At 34.4% G+C, this 24372-nt stretch overlaps 1 protein-coding gene across 2 annotated transcripts in view; it reads right to left on the bottom strand.

The window, feature by feature from the left end:
• LOC149136179 (E3 ubiquitin-protein ligase HECW2-like) overlaps window positions 1-10817 on the bottom strand; it is a 47346-nt gene extending 36529 nt beyond the window's left edge. The window contains exon 1 of one of the 2 annotated variants that reach the window (XM_089351112.1): window positions 10690-10817. The gene's annotated coding sequence lies outside the window, so the exon portion shown is untranslated. The remainder of the gene's footprint in view (window positions 1-10689) is intronic. The other variant, XM_089351111.1, reaches the window with a different exon arrangement.
• Window positions 10818-24372: the final 13555 nt, after the last annotated feature.

The following is a 24372-nucleotide window of genomic DNA, read 5'->3' as shown; positions in this document are numbered from 1 at the left end:
CATAGCCATCTGCTGACAACTTTTCTCATCTTGTAAGGGTAAAATAACCATTCTTTTTGCTGTTTTCACAGCTATACTGTATTCAAAATGTACTTTCATGTCTGTAAAATACTTATAATGTTTATTTTTTGTTGATATAATTAAATAGGTGTTTTAAGCAAACTCTTAAATAAAACTATTTCAGAGCTTTTACTTCTTCAAATTTTATAGTAACAATCATGTAAAAGGTCATTTTGATTGGTAACAGAACTGAGAGATCTTGCAGCATTGCAAATTTTAAAATTTGCATATTGTTGGGTCAGTTGTTTCCATATTTTATTAATGAAGTATGGAGGCTATTTTGTCAGCCAAGCAGATTAAAGCTTTTTTTCTATTATAAAATTCATGCAATATTCGTATGCCTATTTGCAACATAGCTTGCGTTTTCACTATGACTTAAAACGGTTAGACTCAAACAGAAAATTGTCCCGTAATTACCATTTGAATGGAAATTTTGTTTTCACTATAAAACACATATTGCTAAGTTTTTTACCACCCACTTGACACCCAACTACATTCTAACTGACAAATATAGAGTGCTTCATAGGTGATATAAATGTCCTAAATTCAGTGGCGGTGCGAATAAAGATGTTACATGTTAATTTAATGTATTAAACTTATCTTTATTAATGTATAATGAATTATACATATATATATATAGGCGCAGGAGTGACTATGTGGTAAGTAGCTTGCTTACCAACCACATGGTTCCGGGTTCAGTCCCACTGCGTGGCACCTTGGGCAAGTGTCTTCTGCTATAGCAAAGCCTTGTGAGTGGATTTGGTAGGTGGAAACTGAAAGAAGCCTGTCGTATATATGTATATATATATATATGTGTGTGTGTGTGTGTGTGTGTTTGTGTTTGTTCCCCCAAAATCGTTTAACAACCGATGCCGGTGTGTTTACGTCCCCGTAACTTAGCGGTTCGGCAAAAGAGACCGATAGAATAAGTACTAGGCTTACAAAGAATAAGCCCTGGGGTCGATTTGCTCGACTAAAGGCGGTGCCCCAGCATGGCTGCAGTCAAATGACTGAAATAAGTAAAAGAGTAAAAGAGAGAGAGTATACAAGATTTACATAGATATAAAAGAACTTATGATCTGCCTGCAGACTTTTTTCTTTGGAAATTTTTGCCCACCACACTAAAAAGTTTCCCCCAACTGTTTCAATACTTTTTCAGTCAATTTCCAAACCTATACAAATATTCATTTCACATCTTGTCAACTTACAGGCTACTACTATCATTCCAGCACTATATAAATGGACATTTTAAACATACATTATTACAGATGTCTGTCAACAACAATCAGCTACACAAACAAAAAGAAAGAAAAAATGGGGAGGGAGAGAATAGATAGTTTTATAAACAGTTCCCAACTCAATTGCTGATGGGATTAACTCTTTCAAGGCACACTGCCATCTTTAAAAAGAATGGAAGACATTTGATACTGTAGTTTTAGACACACAGTACTGAGATAAAGAACAGGCTGTCATGGCTGGACCACCACTAATCATAGATCTGCCTACTCAGGGCTGACCTGAGATAAACAACTAAGATTACACCAGATAAATTAATCCATTTTAGATCATCTAAAATGCATTAACAATTCCTAACTCTTATACACTATCATCAATAACACTTGACCATAAACATCTTAAACATTTGTGAAATTTACAACTTGACTTGTATATCCACTCTAATAATCTTACTCTTAACCCACTAGATCCATGGTTAAATTATATCTCCCTACAATATCCTACTGTCAATAAAATGAGCAAATGAAGGAAGTTCTACAGTGATGCTTGATTTGCAAAGTAAAACAGTCAAATTTCCTCCAGAAGCTTCTATTTTTATCAGAAGTTCACACCTTAAGTTCAGCATTTTGGGATAAGATGAAGATGCTCTTCAATTAAAATAAGCATTACATTAGAAACTCTGACTGGATGCTAGCACAATTTTAAAAGTTTTCTCTCATCAACTCTCCAATAAACAATAAAGCCAAATTTCCCTAAAGGGTAAAAAAAAAAGACAAAACAAAAACAAAACATGTAAACATACAAACCCATCTAAGATAATTGACATAACTGCTTAATAGTGACTAAGCAAGAACAAGTGACTTGAGAAGGTAGTGGGATGCAGAGGTATTGATTGACCAGTATGCAGGTTTTACTGTAAATTAGTGACAAACACAGTAACTTTATGGTAGAAAATCTCAGACTGGATTTGTGAATATTAGTTCTTAGAGAAATAAGAAGCTGAGATGAATGCAGAGATACAGCATGTAATATGGAAAAACAAATATTATTGTTGTGGTGATAATGCTGATCACAATGTCAAAGGATCTGATCTGGAAAGAAGTTTCACCATCATCATAAGGATAATCGATCTGAAGATAATCATAAGTGCTAAGCTAAGCCTGAAGGTTTCATTCTGGGCTTGAGATGTTTAACACATTAAAGAAATCAGTTTAATTTCTACAGATTATTTTGAGATAAACCAGATTTTGTCATAGAATTTCATGTATGCAATATTACTGAAGTCAAATTGGAATACTAAATAATGTTTCTCACAAATTTATAAGTTGTCCCTATGCTACTTGATGTTTTATAGGTCAAGAAATTTTTTCAAGTTTTCCAGGACAATATGCTTGCCTATTTATTTTTTTGTTTTGGTGCCAATTTATGGAAAACAATTGATTGAAATACAAATGATTGAAAATAGTTGTTTAAAAAAAAAAAATAACATTTAATCAAATTATATACTTGAAATATGGGACATGGGTTGAAGGAAAAGTTATTTTTGTCACCCATTACTAAAACAACCTACTATCTATCAAAATGTAAAAATGTTAGACATATACACACACACAAGTGTAATGTGGATGTATTGTGTTTAGAGTTTAAAACAGCAGTTTTTAGACTGTAAACATAAACATCACACACACAAATAAACTACACTCATTTATACATTTAATAAAAGTAATTAGTTTGATAAAGCATGACAATATAACATTAACCTTAATTTAATCAACTGTTAATTCAAGCAACTGTGATGTTGATTAATTGTTTTTACAGTTAAATTGTTTTCAACCAATCATTTATGTACATATGTACATACAGGAGATGGTTTAATCATGCCCATGGCCTTTGTCCCTCTGATAACAGTAACAAAAGAGCAAGGTGCCTGCTAACAAGATTGGACTTGTACTATATATATATATATATATATATATATATATATATATATATATCAATCACTTGCATGCTAACAATATTTTTCAAAACATGAAACAATTTTAAATATTAAAAAGCTTGCTATTGTGTACAGCAAAGCAACACTTAAATACACTAATCAATTTGAATGTACTTTTAATTTCTGTTAGCAAGGTAATACATACCCACACATACATATGTACACAAATACACACACACATATATAAAATACTATTTTATATGTGGTCGATTTCCTTCCCCATTAAGAAAAATTCTATGAATAGAAATAGTTCATATAAATGCAAAAAAAATTAAAAGCTTTATAACATTTCATTTTGAAAGCAGATATAAAATTTTACAAAGAAGTATTATTTTACACATTTTAATGGTCTGTGCAGTAGGTTTGTATATAAAAAGAAAATTCATCACTTAGGATTTGATAAATAAATCTTTTATGAAATTTTGAGAAAGTTGCAACTGGTTGAATTAACAAAGAACCAGCTTATAAGATGAAGAGTTAATGATTTACATCAATCAATGAATATGAAGTTATCTATGATAACAACTATGAACCAATAAGTTATAGGAAATGACGCTACATTATAACATATGGACAGACAGTTGAAGTTTCTTTGCTTATTTTCCTTTCTTTATGAGCTTGTCAAAAGAGGAGGGGCAGTGCCTATGATATTCGTAGGCTCTCCCGGGCTAGTGAGATAAATATGGTTGATGTTCATCTCAAATATCTAATGACTGACGTCTGCAGACAAAACATGGGTGATGAGGGAATTGAAGAAATGGCACTTCTATGGAGGAAGTATTAAGTGAAGTGTTTAGTACAGTAAGTACAAATGAAAAAGGATGGGCTCAGATAGAGAGGGTATACAGCTAAACTAGCTGTATACCCAGAGTAGCAGACATTTTTCTTTGAAATTGTTAAAGCAGAGAGAGAAAACAGTTTGCATGTGAGCTAGTGGTTTAAGGATGATTGCTAAAAGTTCAAGACAGAAAATTATAACATTTCATATCATATTTACATAACATTTCTATAAATATGGTAACTTTCAAGTTCTAATTTGCATTGCAAAATGACAGTAAGAAAAGAAGGGAGTGATGTGATAAACAGATTGATGTTCAAAACATCTGCCAGGTATAAATGAAGAAATGAATGCAAGGAATACAAAGAACCTGGCAAAGAAATGTGAACTAAAGTGATATGCTGAGTACTGATGAATTTGCAAAAGCAAGAGGGAATCAAAGGTAGAGGCATACAAGGGGAAATGACTGCACAGGTGTGTGTGCCTCTATGTGACTGTGTATATGTGTGTGTATACACACACACACACACACATATATATATATATATATATATATATACACACATACATAAATACATATATTTATATATATACATACATATACATTCATGTATACATATATTTTCGTGTGTGTGTGTGTATACACCTTCTCCATGACTTACAACCAAGTTCTGTTCCTACTGACAGGTTGTAAATCGATCTGGTTATATGTCAGATTTATATTTTTCAACACTATTTTCATTCAAACAGGTTATAAAAATATAAAACACAAAAATTTAATCCATAACCATTGTACACAATGAGAAAATACATATGTACTCTATTGCACTGTAAACAAAAATACAATCTAAAATTAATGTTTTCTTCATAATCAATAAAATCTTGAAAGGGATACCCTCTCTCTGCACAATATTCACGAGCCTGAGGAATGAATCAGTTCATGAAAAAGTCTTCGAACAGTGCTTGAATCATCCAAGCTTTACGGTTTGAATGGTAGTAAATGGGCAGTGTATGCCTGTTGATGTTCTTAAATGCACAAGAGTTTTCCGAATGATAGATAAGAAAGGCTTCAGCTTAAGACCCATGGCATTACCACTAACCAACAAAGTTAACCTATCCTTAAAAACTTTGAATCCTGGCATCCTTTTTCCTTCTTGGTGTATGTATATGTGAGTAGGCATTCATTTTCATAGCAAGCTGGTTTCATCTATGTTGGATATTTGTTCTGGTAGATAACCTTCTTCAATTAATTCATCAAAACTATCAACGTATTTTTAGGCTCCATCTTCATCTGCACTTCCCTGCCTCTCCTGTGACACGTATAATATACAAAGCAAATATTTTTTTTAAATGTACAAACTACCCATTACAAGCCTGAAAATCTTGTGTGAAATCGTCTCTGGAGTGTGATCTTAAAGTCTAAAACTGACTTCTAGTAAATACTTGCTGTGGCTATAAAGATGAAAAAAGTGAAGTTGAAATATCAGGTCATCCCATAAGTTCTGTCCGATTTTACCTTTTTCAAAATTGAATGAAATTTAATAGTATTTTATTATGTTTTATGTATTTGAAAATTATTTTTATGCATTTGTGTACATTTAAACTAATTAAATATTATTTTACAGAATAATAGAATTAAAATTTCTTTGATTAAAACTCTTTCTAACATGGAAGTATCCAAGGAGCATTTAAGGCACATAATGCTTTATGAGTACAAAAAAAGAAACTCTGCAGCCAAAGCGACTGGAAACATACACTCAGTTTATGGGAAAGAATGCTTGAATGAAAGAACTTGCAGAAGATGGTTTGCAAAATTCAGAAGTGGAGATTTCAGCCTTGAAGATGAAGATCAAACAGGACGTCCAGTTGAGTTTGATGATAAGCTCCTTGAGGCACTACTTGAAGAAAATCCTGCATTATCAATTGAAGAATTGACAGTAAAGTTTAATTCAAACCATACAACTGTTCATAGTCATCTTCAACAACTTGGAAAGGTTCCTAAACTTGGAAAATGGGTGCCTCATGAATTGTCTGAAAGCAACCGCAAATCCAGAGTTGACATCTGCTCTTCTCTCCATTCTCGCGAACTCATTTCACCCTTTTTGGATAGACTTGTGACTGGTGACGAAAAATGGATCTTCTATCAAAATGTTAAATGACGTAAACAGTAGCCTGATAAAAGGGGAAAAGCTCAACCACAACTGAGAAGGGAACTTCATGAGAAAAATGTTCTTCTCTTTATCTGGTGGGATTGCAAAGGAGTAATTCACTTTGAATTGTTACCACCTAATGCAACAATCCATGGTCAAGTCTACTGTCAGCAATTAGACCATTTGAACCAAGCTTTGAAGAAAAAAAGACCCGCTTTAGTGAATTGAAAAGGAGTGATGCTTCATCAGGACAATGCACGATCCCACACTGCAAAGATCACATCACAGAAGATCGAATAGCTTGGTTGGGAAAAAAATTCCTCATCCACCTTATTCTCCCAACCTTGCTCTTTCAGACTACCATTTGTTTCATAGTTTACAGAATCATTTGGGGGACATAACTTTCGCAAGACAGGAGGAGGTCAAGACTGACATTTCAGAGTTCTTCGCTTTGAAACCAAAAGAGTTTTACATTGATGGGATTAAAAAGCTTGTAAATAGATGGAAGGAAGTCATAGATAATCAGGGAAAGTACATTGATGATTAAATTTCAGTTAAATATAACATGTGATCACTTGTTTTCTTTATGTAAAATTCGGACAGAATTTATGGGATGACCTGATAGATAATAGATGCTGGAATATGGAAAAATAAAAAATAATGTAGGGGAGCTAAATGAACTGGGAATGAAAATAGTAAATAAAGGGTTTATTTTATATGTATTGATAGGTAAGGTTATACAGTAAATATGTTTTAGTATAAATAAAAATTATGAGGTAAGGAACTAGGCTGACATAATGTGAGAGGGATATTTAAAGGTATTATGGTAGTATTAATATTCAAGTAACTGGACTCACATCTCTTTTTCTCATAACGATAAATATGAATCTCCTAGATTCTATTCTGCTATTTCCTTTCTCAAGTACTTTGTAAAAATTTTGTTTATACTTCTTGCACTGTGAGTACACTGATATATAATTAATTTAATTAATCAATCTAATTCACTTCAACCATGAATTTGCATTATTTTTATATCTCTGTACGAAACTATCACCTGCATGAATTAAAATTCTCTTATATATTTTAACAACTTCTCTTCTCCATTTTTAATTAAATTGTTGAGTTTTATGGGATTTCTTTCCATAAATTCAAGACACACCATGCACATGCACATATACATACATACATATAAGCTTACACACACACACACACACGAATGAAATAATTTATGGTATAAAAATGCCATGAATTAGAAGAGGTGAAGAGCACTTCAAATATAGGTAGATGATATAATATTAGGAATGAAATTGTTAAATATTCACATCTGTGAATAGTTTAGTTTCCCAGATGACATGATTTAAGACCTGAACAAATGCAGAGATGCCATCTTGCAGTCATTCAACTTGTAAATGCCATGGGAAAACTGATGTTAAAACATCGACACTAATGATAATGACATTAAGGTCCAAATCAAAATAATCAGAGATTCTTATTCATAATTCATTAATGTTTTTTTTTCATACAACTTGATTGTTGTATTAACCAATATTATCATTCAGTGTCTTGTTAATGACCCTTTTCAGAGTTAACACATATTTCAATGAGCTTTTTTTCTCTCAAAAAGAAAAAGAAAAAAAAGTCTCATTAATTTTGATGCATTGACTTCATTTAAAAATAATGCAGTTACAGCTAGGTGGAGCTACCCACTTTCAAAGTGATAAATTTAAATAGTAAGTAGCTTTGAAAGAATTATCACAACATTCCGCAGATTTTCAATAAGAATTACAGCCTATAATCTCACTAAAATTGCAAAAGTAAATACAAATAATTGTATTGATTTCAGTAACAATTGCTTTTTCAGTCTTATTTTCGTACTATATCTTTTAAAGGCTTACTCAGCAGATGAAACAGTGTCCATAACCTTTTTTTTAGGGTCTCTCATATTGGTAGGAGGAAGTTTTGCTCAGACTAGACTTGACCCAAATGTGTGCAATAAAAACAATTTCACTAAAGGCATTCAAGGGCCAAATGGTGTGTTAAACTGAGCAATGGGACTAAGCTCACCATCAAAAAACTTTCTGCCTACCAAATTTTATACACAAGAATTGAGCTGATCAAAGGTTACAGCAAAAGATGCTTTATTGATGCCTTGCAATGGGACTTGGGATTACGAATTTGCATAGCAAATTTCTTTAGCTGACAGTCATTCAATTCAAATAGCCTTCCATTTTTTCATCTTGATTACATCGTCTTGAGATAAAGATCTTGTACAATTTACACTGAAATGAACAAAATCTTGGTTCTACACAGACAGACAAGTGGCTTACAACTGTACCCTCTATAAACAAATCTGAGTAAAACTATTTTTATCATATCATATGCAACAACAATAGCACCATTCCTCATACACAAAACTACAACAGCTATAGTTACATACAGCATTTCAACACTACTATTCAATATCATTACACAAAACTCAGGGAAAATAAGCATAACACCCAGAACAAAAACCAAGAACTTATCCAGCTTGCCTTGTTGACAAACAGCATAAAAGTATATAAGATTAAATCATAACACTAATCCTCCAAATAATGATATACTAGTCCTTCATAGACAAGCAGTCTTTCTGTTATAACGCTTGCAGCATGATTAAGCATTGCACATGTGTTAAGCCATAATTTAATGAAAGACAACGAATACAAGATATACTGAAATATGGTCTTCTGGCTAGAGTTCTGACAAGGTTGTATACACATACACAGATGCTTCAGTTTTATGACAACACTGTTCTAAATCTATTGCCTTTCATTTCATTGATCCAGTCAAAAACATTTTTCCATGAAAATAACATTAACTATCATTCTTTCTAGTTGAATGGAATCCATTCTTAAAAAATTCTGCATGTCATCTACATTGTCCACCTACACCACACTTATTAATAATCTAGACAGCAAACTATTAGTAACATGCCCCTTCCTGATAACGTCACACTGCATAAGCATTTGCTGCTCCTCTAAGATCCATACTTAGAATGGTGCAACTTTTATACTTACAAACAGTCAAGATCAAATCCTCCAAGAAAAAACATTAAAATAACAAACAAAGATTCATTTACCAACACATCTTTATTGTTGGCTACAGTCCCTTCTCCCTACTTCTCCCACTACTGTAAGAGTCTCTGCTTCTCTAAGGTATCAGGCAGCATGCCCCCATCCATTCAGGTCCCTGAAACACAACCATCCCTCTTCCTCCTATCAATGCAGTCTTACCTTCAAAATCTTACACAAAACACTTTTTCATTCCTTACTCTCTCCTTATAAGATCCAACAGCTAGAATTCCCCCTCACCTCAAATATGTGTTACAGATATTCAAATTGATTATCTAACCCATCAACTCCCAAAGGCTATAGGTACTGGCTCTCCTCCTTTGACTAACATACATGTCACCCTTTGCACCTTCAAAAGAGATCAAATCAGAAAAAAAGTAAATAAATAAATAAACTATCAGAAGAATGCATTGAAATAGTTGATTGGTTAGAGTTACATAAATTGAGTTACATAGGCAGAGATAAATGAGTAGCAACAGTCTCATTACTTGAAATGCAACTTCAATGTCAGGAAATATTCTGAATAGAATTTTCAAACATAGCATTTGAAGGAATGACAATTTACTTTTTCTACCATTATATACACCTACATATTGTAGTTAGATTTAATCAGTTTTATGGAAAAAAAAAAAAAACATCTGCTTCTGCTTCAAAAGCACCTACCAACCTTGTTGTATAACATCCTCAAAATATAACAGACACTATACACTGTTTTACTGTTTAATGGATTATAGTGATTCACAAAGTCAGCAGCTGTCACTATAGTAGATTATGCAATTGGTGTGGCAGTTAGTTGTAGCAACAAGTAACCTTCTAAAACAGGAAAGAAACAAAAGAATTTTGATTCATGCTAATTCATTAAATTGTTAAATAATCTAACACTGTCATCTCACTTAAAACTGCTTGTTTATAGCCTAAGTATATGTGTATAATTGCATATATAACAAAGAAAAAAAACTGCAGTAACAGTAGTATTTTAGCAGATATTTTAAAATATTAATTATTATGCTAAAGTAATGTATATAGTAATACCTTTGAATATAGGTGCAGGCATACTCTGTAATTATGTTTGCTCTGTGAATATGCAGTTCTGGTTTTGATCCTATGGCACAGTAGCTTGGGCAAGTGTTTTCTTCTTTTTTTATTATAGTCTGGGTTTGCTCAAAGCCTTGTGTATGAGAATCTTGGTAGACTGAAGCTGTGTAAAAGCTTACATATATGAGTGAGAGAGAGAAAAGGAGAGACACTTCTACTAAAACCTTACGATGACCAAAATCTTGTCAGTGAATTTAGTAGATGGAGATCAAAAGAAGCCTATTGTTATGTGTGTGCGTTTGTGTGTGTATGTACATGTTTACCTACATTTGTGCTTCTCCAAAAAACCAATGAGCTACAAGTGGTTATGTTATCATTTCCTCCTTTCAGCAGACCATCTGTTGGTTTTGCACCATTGAGGATGTGTGCAATAAGAGATCCCTAACATGAAAAACAAGTAAAGGTTAGCAACAGGAAAGGCATTCAGTTGTAAAATAATGCTAGCATGGAAAAATGAGCATTAAAAAAATCAAAAAAAATCAACAAAATATACATCATAGCTTCCCTTGATGAATTGTGGCTAAGGATAGAAACAGTGGAGAGAAAACTGAAAGCCAATGCTCTTCTTCAAGAAGCCTTTTGTGTATTTGTTCTACATTGGGTTACAGACACTTCCCTTGATATTCTTTCTGTCAGAAGTGCAGTGAGAATGATTAGTCTATTGGAAAGTTGTAACTATAATGATGCTTTCTTTTCCAACTGCATTACAAAATAAATAGTTGAAAACAAATTGATAACAAAAGTCCAATGTCTACATTCTAGAACAAGCAGAAATGAAAAGCTTTGAGGTGATGGTCATCAGGTATCAGCTATGCTGGATTAACCATGTTCAAAGGATAGAGATGCCTTCAAGCAAAACCTAATACCCTGCATCATCCTACCAAAGAAGTTTGAGTGTCACAAAGAATAGAAAGCAACGGAGAAATCTCTGACACCTGAACAGCCAATTTCTATGAGCAAAACAGAAAAGACTAGGGGTATCAGAAACATCATATGAGAAAAAGAAGAGTATCCACCAGTGAAGAATTGCTAATGGTCCCATGCAGAGAATGTTATCACACATTTCAATCAAATCTGGATCTCCATAGTCACCTGAGAGCCCATGTCACAATAAGATAAAAGCAATTAATATAAACAGGACACATTGACAAAGTCCATGACAACAAACACACACACATAAACACACACACACACAGGTACTTTCTTTTATCTGTACATCTGAAATTCATACCTCTTTTTTTATGTAATATAATCCTAAGGCAGAAAATGATATATCTTTTTTTTATTGAAAGAAATTTATTCAAATCAATATAAACTTTTTTTCTACAACCTTGTTAGTATACTTTTGAACTGGCTTATAAGGCTATAATTGACATAACTTATTCAACCTAGTCAAGAGAGGAAAGCAAATGTTTACAAAATAGTTTTAAAATAACTAAAATAGTTTATCCATACTATTCAATTCAATTAAAAAACTAATAAGGATTCTACCCCCCCCCCCAAAAAAAAAATTAGTAAAACAATTTCCAAATGCAACTTGCAAGAAAGACCATCATAATGTAAGAGAGAATGTGCATAAAATAATTCTCCATTCCTCAATGTAGACTAAAAATTCAAAGTTTTTTGAGAGTACATAATGACATAATGTTGTTATAGTCTCACAGTATTAGGTGGCTTATGTAAATTGCAAAAAAACTTCATGTGGAAATCCAAACCAGGTTATACTCCATTCTAACAGGCTGTTAACAGAGATTAAGGTACTGCTCAACATTGCATGGATGTGTTTGCATATGCGTGCACATAACAAAATGTTAGTAAGTGAGCACATATTGTTGAGGTAGAAAATATGATGATGAATGACAAAGTAAGAAGACAAATGCTGTAACTGAGTATTTGTGGTAATCAGAGCAGGAGAAAAGCAAAGAAAAATGTTCAGTTAACTATCCTCTATATAAGCTTACACAATAGTTGACCTTCTATATTTATTCTTTTCACTCCAGAAACTTATTTTTTACAAGCAGTTATTTTCTCTCTTTTGTACCTTCTTTCATAAATATCCATTTATATTTAAATATAAACTGAATATTCAATAGTTAAGAATGTTAAGTATTAATAGGGGTATGGGACAGTAGAAACATGATAGATAAGAACCCAAATCCTTTATAGCTGAAATAATGACTCACAAGTTCAATTCTTAACCTATCAGATGGCAGATAAATATATACACCTATTTCCCATTGCTACAATTGAAAAGTTTGGTGATCAAAACATGTAAATAACACAAAGGAAGGGCAAACAATATGATCGATTTCTATCCTTGTAACATTTGTCTCAGGATCTGGAAAAATCTACCAGCTTTAGTGTATTAAGTTTTGTTGTTTTCCTACATTCTTAAAAATACTTTAGATACACCATATCATTTGATTACAATATGATATAACAATAAATTTCTACTTTTCCTATTATCCACTGCAAAAGAAGACATGGCTTTGCGAACTGTAAGGACATAGATAAGACCAATACACTACTTGAGGGTATCGTATTAATGAGATAAGATACATATATCCTACTGGAGAAGACACTAGTAATTAATTGGTACTGCTTGTGTCAGTGTTTACTGAGGACGTTTTGAGTTCACACCAATTAATTGAATCCACAATATTATGAACAGAAGGCAACCATGATTGGCAATCATACACCATCAAGTAATCTGATTTCTGATGGCAGATACCAAACACGTAAAGTCCGACTTGATCATAATAACACATGTTTTTAACTGCCCACCTCACCTTTTATGCTCTCCAAAATAATATTCCTGCGCAACTGCACCACATATAAATTTGGGTTGTAATTGATTGAGAACCTGACCAAACAACTGAAGGTGCCTTTTGAGAAAGAGCTGTCAAAAAGAAGCAATTTGGCAATAAGACAGTTTAACAAAAAATCCAAAGCATAGACATGCAGAATTCAATGAAGAAAAACTTCCAGTCTGCTTAAGTCTGCTGTTCTCACAGGCCACACTCAACACATGCAGTAAATGAGTGTTCAGTAGATGTGAATTTTTTTATGGTTACATGGATCTCCAACCTAGACTAGATGACAGAATACAGCATGTACCTGGTTGATGTAAACACCACTCATTGTCTTGGCCTGTAGAAGTAAAGGAGTTTGAATTGATCGACCTCTTCCAGAACCTTGCTGCTGAACATAACGAGACCTTTCCAGAGAGCAAGAAGCCAATGCATACAAATTTTGTCATGGCTACATTTATTTCCACATCAACATGTGACACATTTAAGAATTAAACAGCTGATAGGACAACTATGTAATTTTAGTAAATTGTTGCAAGATTAGTTAATTAGTAACCCCTCACAAAAAGTCTAATACCTATTCTTCAAAGAGGAAAACTGAGAACATGTAGAATAACATACTCAGAGACTCAATGAAATGCCTACAGTGGGATATGCCTATATCCCCATGAGCTAGTAGTCAAGTATTTTATCCCCACAACTATTTATATGATATGAACTATGATAAAATGACAAAATATGGCAAATAGTTTATCAACTAACTCAGTCCTACCAGTCAACACTTTCCTTATGCCAATCCCTTGTTCCTTGATGATAGCTTGCAGTATCATATTGTTTACATGCCATACATTCTTTACAGCCGTATTTTATTTCCAAAAATTAGCAATTTGACATACTTTGAACAATAAATGTTAAACAATAAATTTTTCCTATACAATATTAAGAAAAAAGAAAAAGCACTATATAGGCACAGGAGTGGCTGTGTGGTAAGTAGCATGCTTACCAACCACATGGTTCTGAGTTCAGTCCCACTGCGTGGCACCTTGGGCAAGTGTCTGCTACAGCCTCAGGCCGACCAAAACCTTGTGAGTGGATTTAGTAGATGGAAACTGAAAGAAGCATGTCGTTATATATGTACATATATACACGCATGTCTGTGTGTATATGTTTGTGTGTCTGTGTTTGTCCTCCCAACATCGCTTGACAACCGATGCTGGTGTGTTTACATCCCCATAACTTAGCAGTTCGGCAAAAGAGACTGATAGAATAGGTACGAGGCTTACAAAGAATAAGTCCTGGGGTTGATTAGTTCAACTAAAGATGGTGCTCCAGAATGGCCTCAGCCAAATGACTGAAACAAGTAAAAGAATAAAAGAATATATAAATATATTACACATACAATTGAGAGGACAAATGTAAGAAAGTGGTACCTAATGAAGGAGTTACATATATCATTGATAACTGTTTATCTCTGGGCACATAGGACTGACCCACCATTTTAGATACCAGGAGAAGACTGCAAGTCATATGGAGCTGAGTCAACTGCTATTATCTTTCTCTCTCTCTCTCTCTCTCTCTCTCTATCTCTCTCCCTCTCCCTATATATATATATATATATATATATATATATATACGAGGTCTAATCAATAAGTATCTGGACTGTTATCATAGTAACAAAACTAAAGCACACAGAGTGAAGCCACTTGGCACAGGTTGACCTTGACCTCTGTTGTGCATATGCATTAAGTTTTAACATGCGATCATCACATTAACCATGACAGAGAAAGTGGTCATGATAATACCTCCTCAGAGGCATACACAAAGTTGCAGAAAGTGTATGGAGAGGAGTGTATGAGCCACACACAACTGTATGAGTAGTTCAGATGTTTCCAAGATGGCTTAAAAAATGTCGACAGTGACAAATGTTCTGGGAGACCTGCAACCAGCAGAACTGAGAAAAACATTGCAGATGTGCATGCAGCTGTGAGGGGAAATCGTTCAATCACCATGTGTGAGTTATCAGAGGGTGTGCAGATTAGTCACGGTTCAGTTCAGTCCATTATCACTGAAGATTTGGGTATGAGACGCGTGTCTGCCAAAACTGCTTTCAGCTGGCCAAAAAGACATTCAGGTTTCAGCTGCACAAAATCTTCTTGAATGTGTCGAGAACAATGAGAACTATTTGAAAACTTTGTGAAAGCCTCAGAACAGGTATCACCAAGCTTTTGGCAAAATTTGATGCAGATTCTCTGCTCAACTTTCTGTCATGGTCAATGCGACTACAAGTTACTTCCAAGCACTGCTGTAGAGAGGGGAAGTGAGCTAGAATGTTAAAACTTAGTGCACATGCACAGCAGAGTTTCAGGTCAATCTCTGTCAAGTGGCTTCACTCTGAGTGCTTTAGCATCATTACTATGGCAACAGTTCAGATACTTATTGATCAGACCATGTGTATATATATATATATATATATATATATATATATATATATATATATATATATACACACACACACACACACACACACACAAGGTGGTATCAAAACGTTCCCAAACTAGTTCTGTAGTGTGCCAACAGATGGCAGTACATGGTTGCATGTGCAATGAGAGCTAACAGTGACTTTCATGGGGCAGTGTGCCGAGTGACATTGCTGTTTATTTCACAAGTTGTGAAATTTATGTTTTTGTGATTACATGCATGCTATAGCTTATGATTTTGTTATGGACAGGAAGTTGGAACAAAGGGCCAACATGATATTTTATGTTAAACTTGGGAGGTCTGCTAGAGACATTGAGCATGCATTGGCAAGCTTACAATGATGAGGCAATGAGTTGTATGCAATGTTTTGAGTGGCATGAGTGCTTCAAAGGCAGAAGAATATCTCTGGAAGACAATGAGTGATCTGGAAGACCTGCCATGAGTGTCACTCCCAGAAATGGGGAGAAAATTCATCAGCTTGTGCATGTGGATTTTTGGAGAACAATCAACAACATTGCTGATATTGTTGGTCTGTCGTATGGGTTCATGCAAGCAATCCTAACATCTGAAATGAACATGCAGCATGTCTCCTGTCTGCTGACCACTGAGTAGAAAGAACATCACATCAAGGTCTGTCAAGATCTCCATCAGATTGTTGCTGATGATCTATCCTTCATGTTGAGGATCATCACTGGTGATAAGAGTTGGGTCTACGGGAACGACACTGAGATGAAGCAACAGTCATCACAATGGAAGAGGCCTTCTTCACAACCGAAGAAGGCACAACAGAGCTGCAGCTTTATCAAGAGCATCTTCATCTATTTTCCCCAACATCCATAGTATTGTGCATTGAGAATTCATCTCCCTGGCCAAACTGTCAATCAAGAGTTCTACTGGGACGTTTTGAAGTGTTTGAGGGAGGACATTCAATGAAAGCAACTGGATCCGTGGAGTGTGAAGAAATGAATTTTTAGGACATTGAGCCCTCCTCACTCATGAGTTTCTTGCCAAAAGACAACATGGTATTGCTTCTATAGCCACCCTATGCATCAGATTTAGCATGAAGCACGATGAAACCATCTAATAATGACTCCATTCAGGAGGCTGTAATACATATTATAGACCAGTGGGAAAAGAGAGAGACACAACCGAGTAGAATGTTTGAGAGAGAATTTATTTAGAGCTTAACATGTGTGTCTGTGTCTGCATTAAGTACATATAAGAACAATAAAGAGGACAGTGAGAGTCTATAATGAGAAGTTAGACGAATGTTTATATACACAAGAATGAGAAATACCAGTTCGTAGTTAATTGTACATGGTGACTGAAATACTGTATGAAGAAGTTGTGGCGATGACACAGAGCCAGAGTTGCAGTACGTGTTGTATGAAGTTGTGGCTGTAATGCTACTGCCTGGGTTACTTGTACAGGAGTTCTCACAGATTGTATATTCACTGTTAACCATAGTGAAGTAATTCACGAACAATGCTATGTTAGAACCTGTGGAGTGTTGCTGGTTGAGCTGTGTATGTAGAGATGTTGTTGACGTTGTTAAGATGTTGGCAATGATAAAAGAGACTGCCGTAATGCTGTTGGACAGGTGTTGTCATCTGGCTCACAGGTTGTATCCTTGCTGTTAAACCATGGTGAAGTAATTCACGGACAGTGCTGTTTGGAAACCTGGGTGTTTTGCTGTTGGACAGGTGTTGTTGCTGGAAGTGGCTGTGTCATGTGTGGTCAGTGGTTAGACCTTAAAAGGTCTGGAACCAAAGACCTTGAGACGAGGAGAAGCTGAGTTTTTATATGGAACAGCAGGCTCAAACAGTATTATGAACAGGCTGTCTCACGTGATCTTATTTAGGGACTCCGATTGGTTATACGCTGTATACTGGTATGACAGAGTAAGAGACAAATTGTGCCAATACCAACCAATCACAGTAGTGGACACAACGGAGTTCAAATAGCAGACAAAGCTAGCTGTTATCTGCTATGTTCATATGAACATATATATAATAATGGGGGGGAAGAATTTCAAGTGTACGCTATAAGCACTTGCAGACTTCCATCTTTTCCCCAAAATGAAAATGCAGCTCAGACATTGCTATTTTACCACCATTGTCGATATCCAGAGCAAATCACAAAAGGTCCTCAACTCACTTACGGAAAAAAAATTCAAGGCTGGATTCCAAAAGTGGCAGAAGTGCTGGAACTGGTGCAAGGTGACTATTTCAAAGGAGATGATACAAAAACTTAGGTAAATAAGTTATTTTTTATTGAATATAATTAGTCTGGGAAACTTTTGATACCACCTCATATATTTATTCTTTTACTTGTTTCAGTCATTTGACTGCAGCTATGCTGGAGCATTGCCTTGAAGGGTTTTAATTGAACAAATCAACCCCAAAACTGGAATGCTGAACTGACACTGTCCTTATTGTTCACTTTACCTAACTGGTATGAGTTCAAGAGGTCTTCTGTGGAACACTATCAAATCCATTATTCATCTCAATACTGTATCAGCTCTCCAATCATTTGAGATTTGCCTTTACTCTTGTACATCTTCCTATCTCTTTCTTTGCCACAAGAAACTGTTAGTGGCAGCACATGATGCTTTTCCACTAATACTACTGTCTTCTAGGTAACTCCAAGACTGCAAATCCCTTCGAAAGTCTTTTAGTGCTGCTTACATATTAACCCTTTAGTGTTCAGATTAATTTGTCAATTGTAATGCTTATCTGTTCACATTAATTTTGATTTACTCAGGTTCAAGTGGGGTGTCCACAATATTTGCTTGTAACTTTGTTTATTTTCTACATACAGATTTGAATTTTGTAAATGGGTGCTTATATGCCAGTAGTTTATAGTTACATAGTTTTAGCTGATAGTTTCAATTAAATTTGACTTTTATGGACAGGTAAATTTGATTAACAGGTGTAAAAACAATAACATTATGAATAAACACTAAAATTCATATTCTTAACACATCTTACCTGTTTGATTTGTTACTAAAATTATCCCAGATGTCAACCACCAACAATTTTACATTTTCCAAGATGAGGTACATTAATTTGAATAAATTAATATAAAGGTCAAATTGATACAAGATTTTATTCTTCCTCTATATTTCATTCAAACATTTTCATTGAAAATAAAGTACAAAACTCTTTTACTAGTCAATATACCATTGGCTGTGTACTCTTATACAATTTAATGAATTCATTTACGTCACAGAATGCATCTAATAAAAAAAAGCTCATTAACAGGTGAGATAAAGGTGAATACAGGTGCGTAACATATTGAAAATTTACAAGTATTTTTCACTTCCACATATTTATAATAAAATGAAAAGGAATAAATGATAAAATAATATAGTTATGACATATTTCTGTCATGAAACTGCCCAAAGCACCCTTTACACAAGGGCACTTTGCAAAAGGAACACATATACAAAATCTCAATCTGATACCCTTTTGCAGTTTCCCTTTTTTGCAGTAAACACAGTCTGCAAACTTTTTTTCTTCTATATATCTTTTCGACTTTATGAAGTCAATATTTTCTTTGTTGACATCCACCTCAGTTAATTTTGCTTTTCTCCCAGTTCTGTGCTTTCTGGAAGAAAAGCCCTCACATAACTGAGATGCGATGTCAACCTGAAATTTCAAGTAGCAGAAATACCTTGTGGCTTTTTACATATACAATATATGAATTAACTATAGTTAAATTAAATAAAAACCACAAAATGTACCTCCACCATTTCTTCCCAGGTTGACCAACTGGGTAATATGCCCGATATTGGTCATATTTATCAACCCCACCCATATATTTGTAATAACAAATATTCACTAGGGGTTTCCCATCAGCACCAACACCAGGTTGTTCATTAGTAGACAGAAATAAAATCTGTCTTTTGTCTTAGAAAGCAGTAGCTAATAAATTTTCCTTTTGCATTTGTAAAATGTCCCCTCTTTTTTTTTTTTAAATTTTGTTTTCATTTCACGGGGTAAACCTTTACGGTTGACCATAACAGTTCTGCACGTGTAAGTACTTACACAGGCAAGATTTTCTGCCAAAGCCACTGAAAAAAAAAAAAAAAAAAAAAAAAAACAGTCACAGTAGAGGTGTTGGTACTGATGGTGAAATGGTTCAGTAAGAGACCATGCTACATCATGTCCCAATCCATATGGTCTGTTTCCTTTATATCTTTTATCTGTGTCTGATTCACAAACTTCCCATACCTTGATCCCCCATTTAGTGGGTTTGGCAGGCATGTACTGCCGAAATGTACTCTGCCTTTATAGCCTATCATGGCTTCATCTACACAGATTTTTCCCAGGTAGATGCCCAGTTTTATAACTATTAAGGAGTAAATCAATTACAGGACATACTTTGTACAGGGGATCGTAATGTGGGTCGTTTTTGCTGGGGGCATTAGCAGAATCAGTTAAATGTAAATACTGAGATATTTTCGAATACTTTGCCTTCAACATTATACTTGAGATATACGGATCACCAAACTCCAGTAGTTCCACAGTCAAGGAAGCTATTTAACACCAAACATAATATTGATTATGAAAAATGCTCTCATTTCTGCAGTGTAAGTTGGCTGCCATAGTTAAATGTTTCTTCCGCAAACAGAAATTATACGTTGCGCATATTTGTTTGTTTTCCCCGTAACATTTTCAAAAAAGCTTTCTGGTAAAAATAATAAATAGATAGTCCACTGTTTGAACATCAGGAGGAAAATTGTGTTGTGAACCAGTATTTTCTGTGAAACTAGGAATAATGATATGTGTTGTAATCTTTGACCATGTTTCTATCATTTTCATCACTTTCATTCTCAAAATTTTCCTCATCGAACAAATATTCACTAATATCAATATCAAATTCGTCCAAAGACAAAATATTCATTTTCATTTATATTTTCTATATCGTCAAGTGTAAAACCTTCAAAGTCAGAATTGCTACTTGCTGATACCATTTCATTAAAACTAAGGTACAGATTTCTCTTCAAACGTTGAAAAAAACCATGTGGTCTAAACAATTTCACAGTATTTATACTTGAATAAAGGCGAGAAAGCCTTCATCTTACATTACCTTAGAGCTATGAGAATTCAATAATGTGATTTGTTTATTTTTTTTAGAGAATTCGTAGAGCAGTCGGATACAGCCAGATTTGGCCAGTTTGAACAAATAAAGGGGAATTAATTTTGGCCGGTTTGAATACTAAAAGGTTAAAGGTAGCTGAGGACACAAGTAATGATCTAAGATATTATTAGCTTTGAAATACATATTAATAGTGCAATGCCACACAAATCTTTTTAATTCATGGGATATATATGTCCACCATCATGCCTGATATAAATCAACAAGAAGCTCAGTCTATACTTGTCTAGTTTTATAACCTGCATATATTGGTCAATACTTGACACTCCATGTTTCAGCCTTCCTGCAAGTTAGCATTACACATCCAGAAAATCTATTTTAGCTTAGTCCCTTCAACCAATATTAATGTGACTGTTGATTATTTGTAGTCAGTTCTGTTAGAGAAAGCAGAGCTAAAATGTAGCAGATCAAAGAATCTTTAGATTGGTACTCTAGCTATGGAAATTTTGCTTTTATTGTTGGCAAGCTCTCATAATATTTAAAGATTAAACATATGCTCTTCATTTCAAAGACAAACAAGTTTATTGAGAAGTTTACTGGAAGATTTTAAAAGGAGTGATGTGGGAGTTATTGAAGGGAAATTCAACTGCAACAAAGAGCAAATCGAGTAACTATGCTGAAGTTCACATTGTAAGCTTGACTCAATATTGAAAAAAAAAAAAAAAATTACAGAGCTCACCAATTATTTCTACAATCAATATATTGGACAAACTAACAAGGTTGCTCTAGTTACTAGAAATAAGAACCAAATTGCTGTCAAATCACAGCCTGACATCTTAAATATTCTTAGTACATTGCTTCAATGAAAGACAATTAATCATGATTGGAACAAAGCTGTTTGGCAAGTGGAAACAACAATAAAAACAGCAAGAAACAATATTGTAGAAATGATTAACCAACGAGTAAGAGGTGAGTTTCAGTGAGTTGTGTCTTCAACATAGCTTCATTTCATAGTTAAAGTCATCTTTAACTCTTCTTTAAGTAGATGTTGTTGTAGTTGGATAAATGTAGAAGTGGACTGGCTACAGTAAGAGGGAAACTGAAATCAAGTCTTATTAGGACTTAAATATTTCAAGTTTCTATAAAAATGTTAAAATTCTATGTTACCCTTTTTCTAATTATTTCAATACACTCAACATTATTATTAAATGAATCTAGGTAATTTTATTAACTTCTTTATTTAGTTATTTGAAAACTGAGGTAGACGGACAACATAATGAAATAAGCCATTATTCCATTATCCCAACTTCAGTGACTCAATATTGCTTTCTGAGATTTGGGGGCAATTTTGATTTCCTGTATAATTTTTTTTATCTACATGTTGTAATGGAGTATAACAGAGATATTTGTTGTTATGTCAATCAACTCCTGCATAACTTCATATAAGCATTGGCATACACCCGAGAAGAGTTAAAACTAACTCCAACCAACAAAACTATAGCTGTTGAGGGAAAATTGGCTTCTGTTTTTTGCAAGTCAAGCTGCCTGTTGTGATCATCTGTCAACTCTGCTGATATAGTATATCCACTGACTGGATAAGCAGAGGACTACAAAGCACATGTAGTGGTTGACTAAGTAGTATTGTATTTCAGTCTGGGCATAACTCCACTATCCCAAAAGTACCCTTAAATTGTTGGGCAATGTGCTGTGCTTGAGAAGACCTGTTGAGTCAAGTGAAATCATAGTTGTGGCCAATACTAGTGCTACCAGACTGGCATCTGTGCTGGTGACATGTAAAAAGCAGCCACTACACTCTTGGAGTGGCTGGCATTAGGAAGGGCATCCAGCTGTAGAAACCTTGCTAGATCAAATTGAAGCCTAGTGCATCCTCCTGGGTTGCCAGTCCTCAAAACGTCCAACTCATGCCAGCATGGAAAGCAGACATTAAATGATGATGATGATGATGAGAGCTTGTGGTTACTACAAGTCTATGTCATATTTCTTCATCTCATTTCAAGTATAGCCATAGTCATCTATCTTTTAGATTGATATACAAAGGGGTATCCAAAAGTAACCAGAAACATTTCCTGTGGGACAAACCTGTTGTAGTTCAGGCTTCTGTGCTAGAAACCATTTGATGCAACTTTCAGGCATTGATCTGCTGACAGGTGTTGTCAGGTGAAGTTGTACTGCCATGTGGTGTGTCTTTGTTTTGCAGTGCTTCTCTCCAGTTTGTTGATTTTTGCGTTGGCTGAAATGAAGGAACAGCATGCTTCTGTGAAATTGTTTTCTGCTGAGGAAAACGGTGGCCAAAACAGTTGTCATGTTTCAAACAGCTTACAAAGATGCTGCCATGAAGAAAGCACAAGTTCGCAAGTGGTTTCCACACTTATAGAATGGTCACTTGTCGCTTGAAGACTTTGTTTGGGACGACTATTGATCTCCCGAATGAATGAAAATTGAAGGACTGTCACCGAACAACTGACAAACTTGTTGATACGACTGATGTGTCCTGGAGACCCCGCCAACAGATTTCAAGTGAGGAATTGCAAATGAAGAGCTGTAGCAAAATTCGTGCCTTGCTTATTTATGGAAGACCAAAAGCAGTCACAACTGAACATGTGTCGTGAACTGAAAGTTGACCCAGGCCTTTTTTCAAAGGTCATCACTGGTGATAAGCTGGTGCTATGGAAATTGCAGATGTAGAAGAGGTGAAGAAAAAACTATGGAGGCGTTAAGAGACATCACTTTGCAAGAATTCCAGCACTGCTTTGAATAGCGGAAAACACACATGGATCAATGCATTGCTTCAAATGGAGAATACTTTGATGGCGATAAAAGTATAAACATGTAAAACTAAGTGAATAAAATAATATTGCAAAATTCTAGTTTCTTTTGGGTACCCACTCATAAATATGATTAGGTCAACTTTAACATTTAACTAATCTGCTGAAAATTTGAGATACTGTGTCTATAAAAGAAATTAAGCTAGCACTTAGTACTGAAGAAAATTTGTAGCTAATAAAAATTTGGAAGGACTATAGAAAATCTCTTGTTGACTTTTACAGTTTCTTTTTAACTTCAATTTGTACATAGTACCATGATTAATAAACAAGTAAGATTTGATCCTGAAGCCATAGTAGGTAAAGTAGATCCTTTTAAAAAATGAATAAAATCTACAGAGGAAGATAATCTAACATTAAACTATACAGTTATGATAAATGTATCAGCTCAGTTAAAAGAATTTAATTGAAGCAGCAGCCTTAATTTATGGAACTTAATCTAAAATATTGATTTTTATGCTCCCTTCTATTGCTGTGTTAGACAAAAACCAGTTATTTAAGCTACTTTTGTATTTGCCCTGTTAATACTGCCTAGCTCAAATATTCTCCATTGTAAGCAACAATACCGCTGAGAGCAAACAGGTTGTCAGTTAACATTAGGATAATTTTACCCTTGGCCACAAGCTGCATAACTTTCTAGAATAAATAACTAAGACCTTGAATGCGAAAACAAATGCAAACAAGATCCAAAATCAGCAAAAAAAAAAAAAAAAGCT

The sequence above is a fragment of the Octopus bimaculoides genome, chromosome 4 (genome assembly GCF_046866305.1).
Source record: "Octopus bimaculoides isolate indiv1 chromosome 4, ASM4686630v1, whole genome shotgun sequence".
In the NCBI taxonomy this organism is placed as follows: Eukaryota; Metazoa; Mollusca; class Cephalopoda; order Octopoda; family Octopodidae; genus Octopus; species Octopus bimaculoides.
Note: the sequence above shows the minus strand (reverse complement) of the source record. Positions and strands in the feature narration are given on the sequence as shown.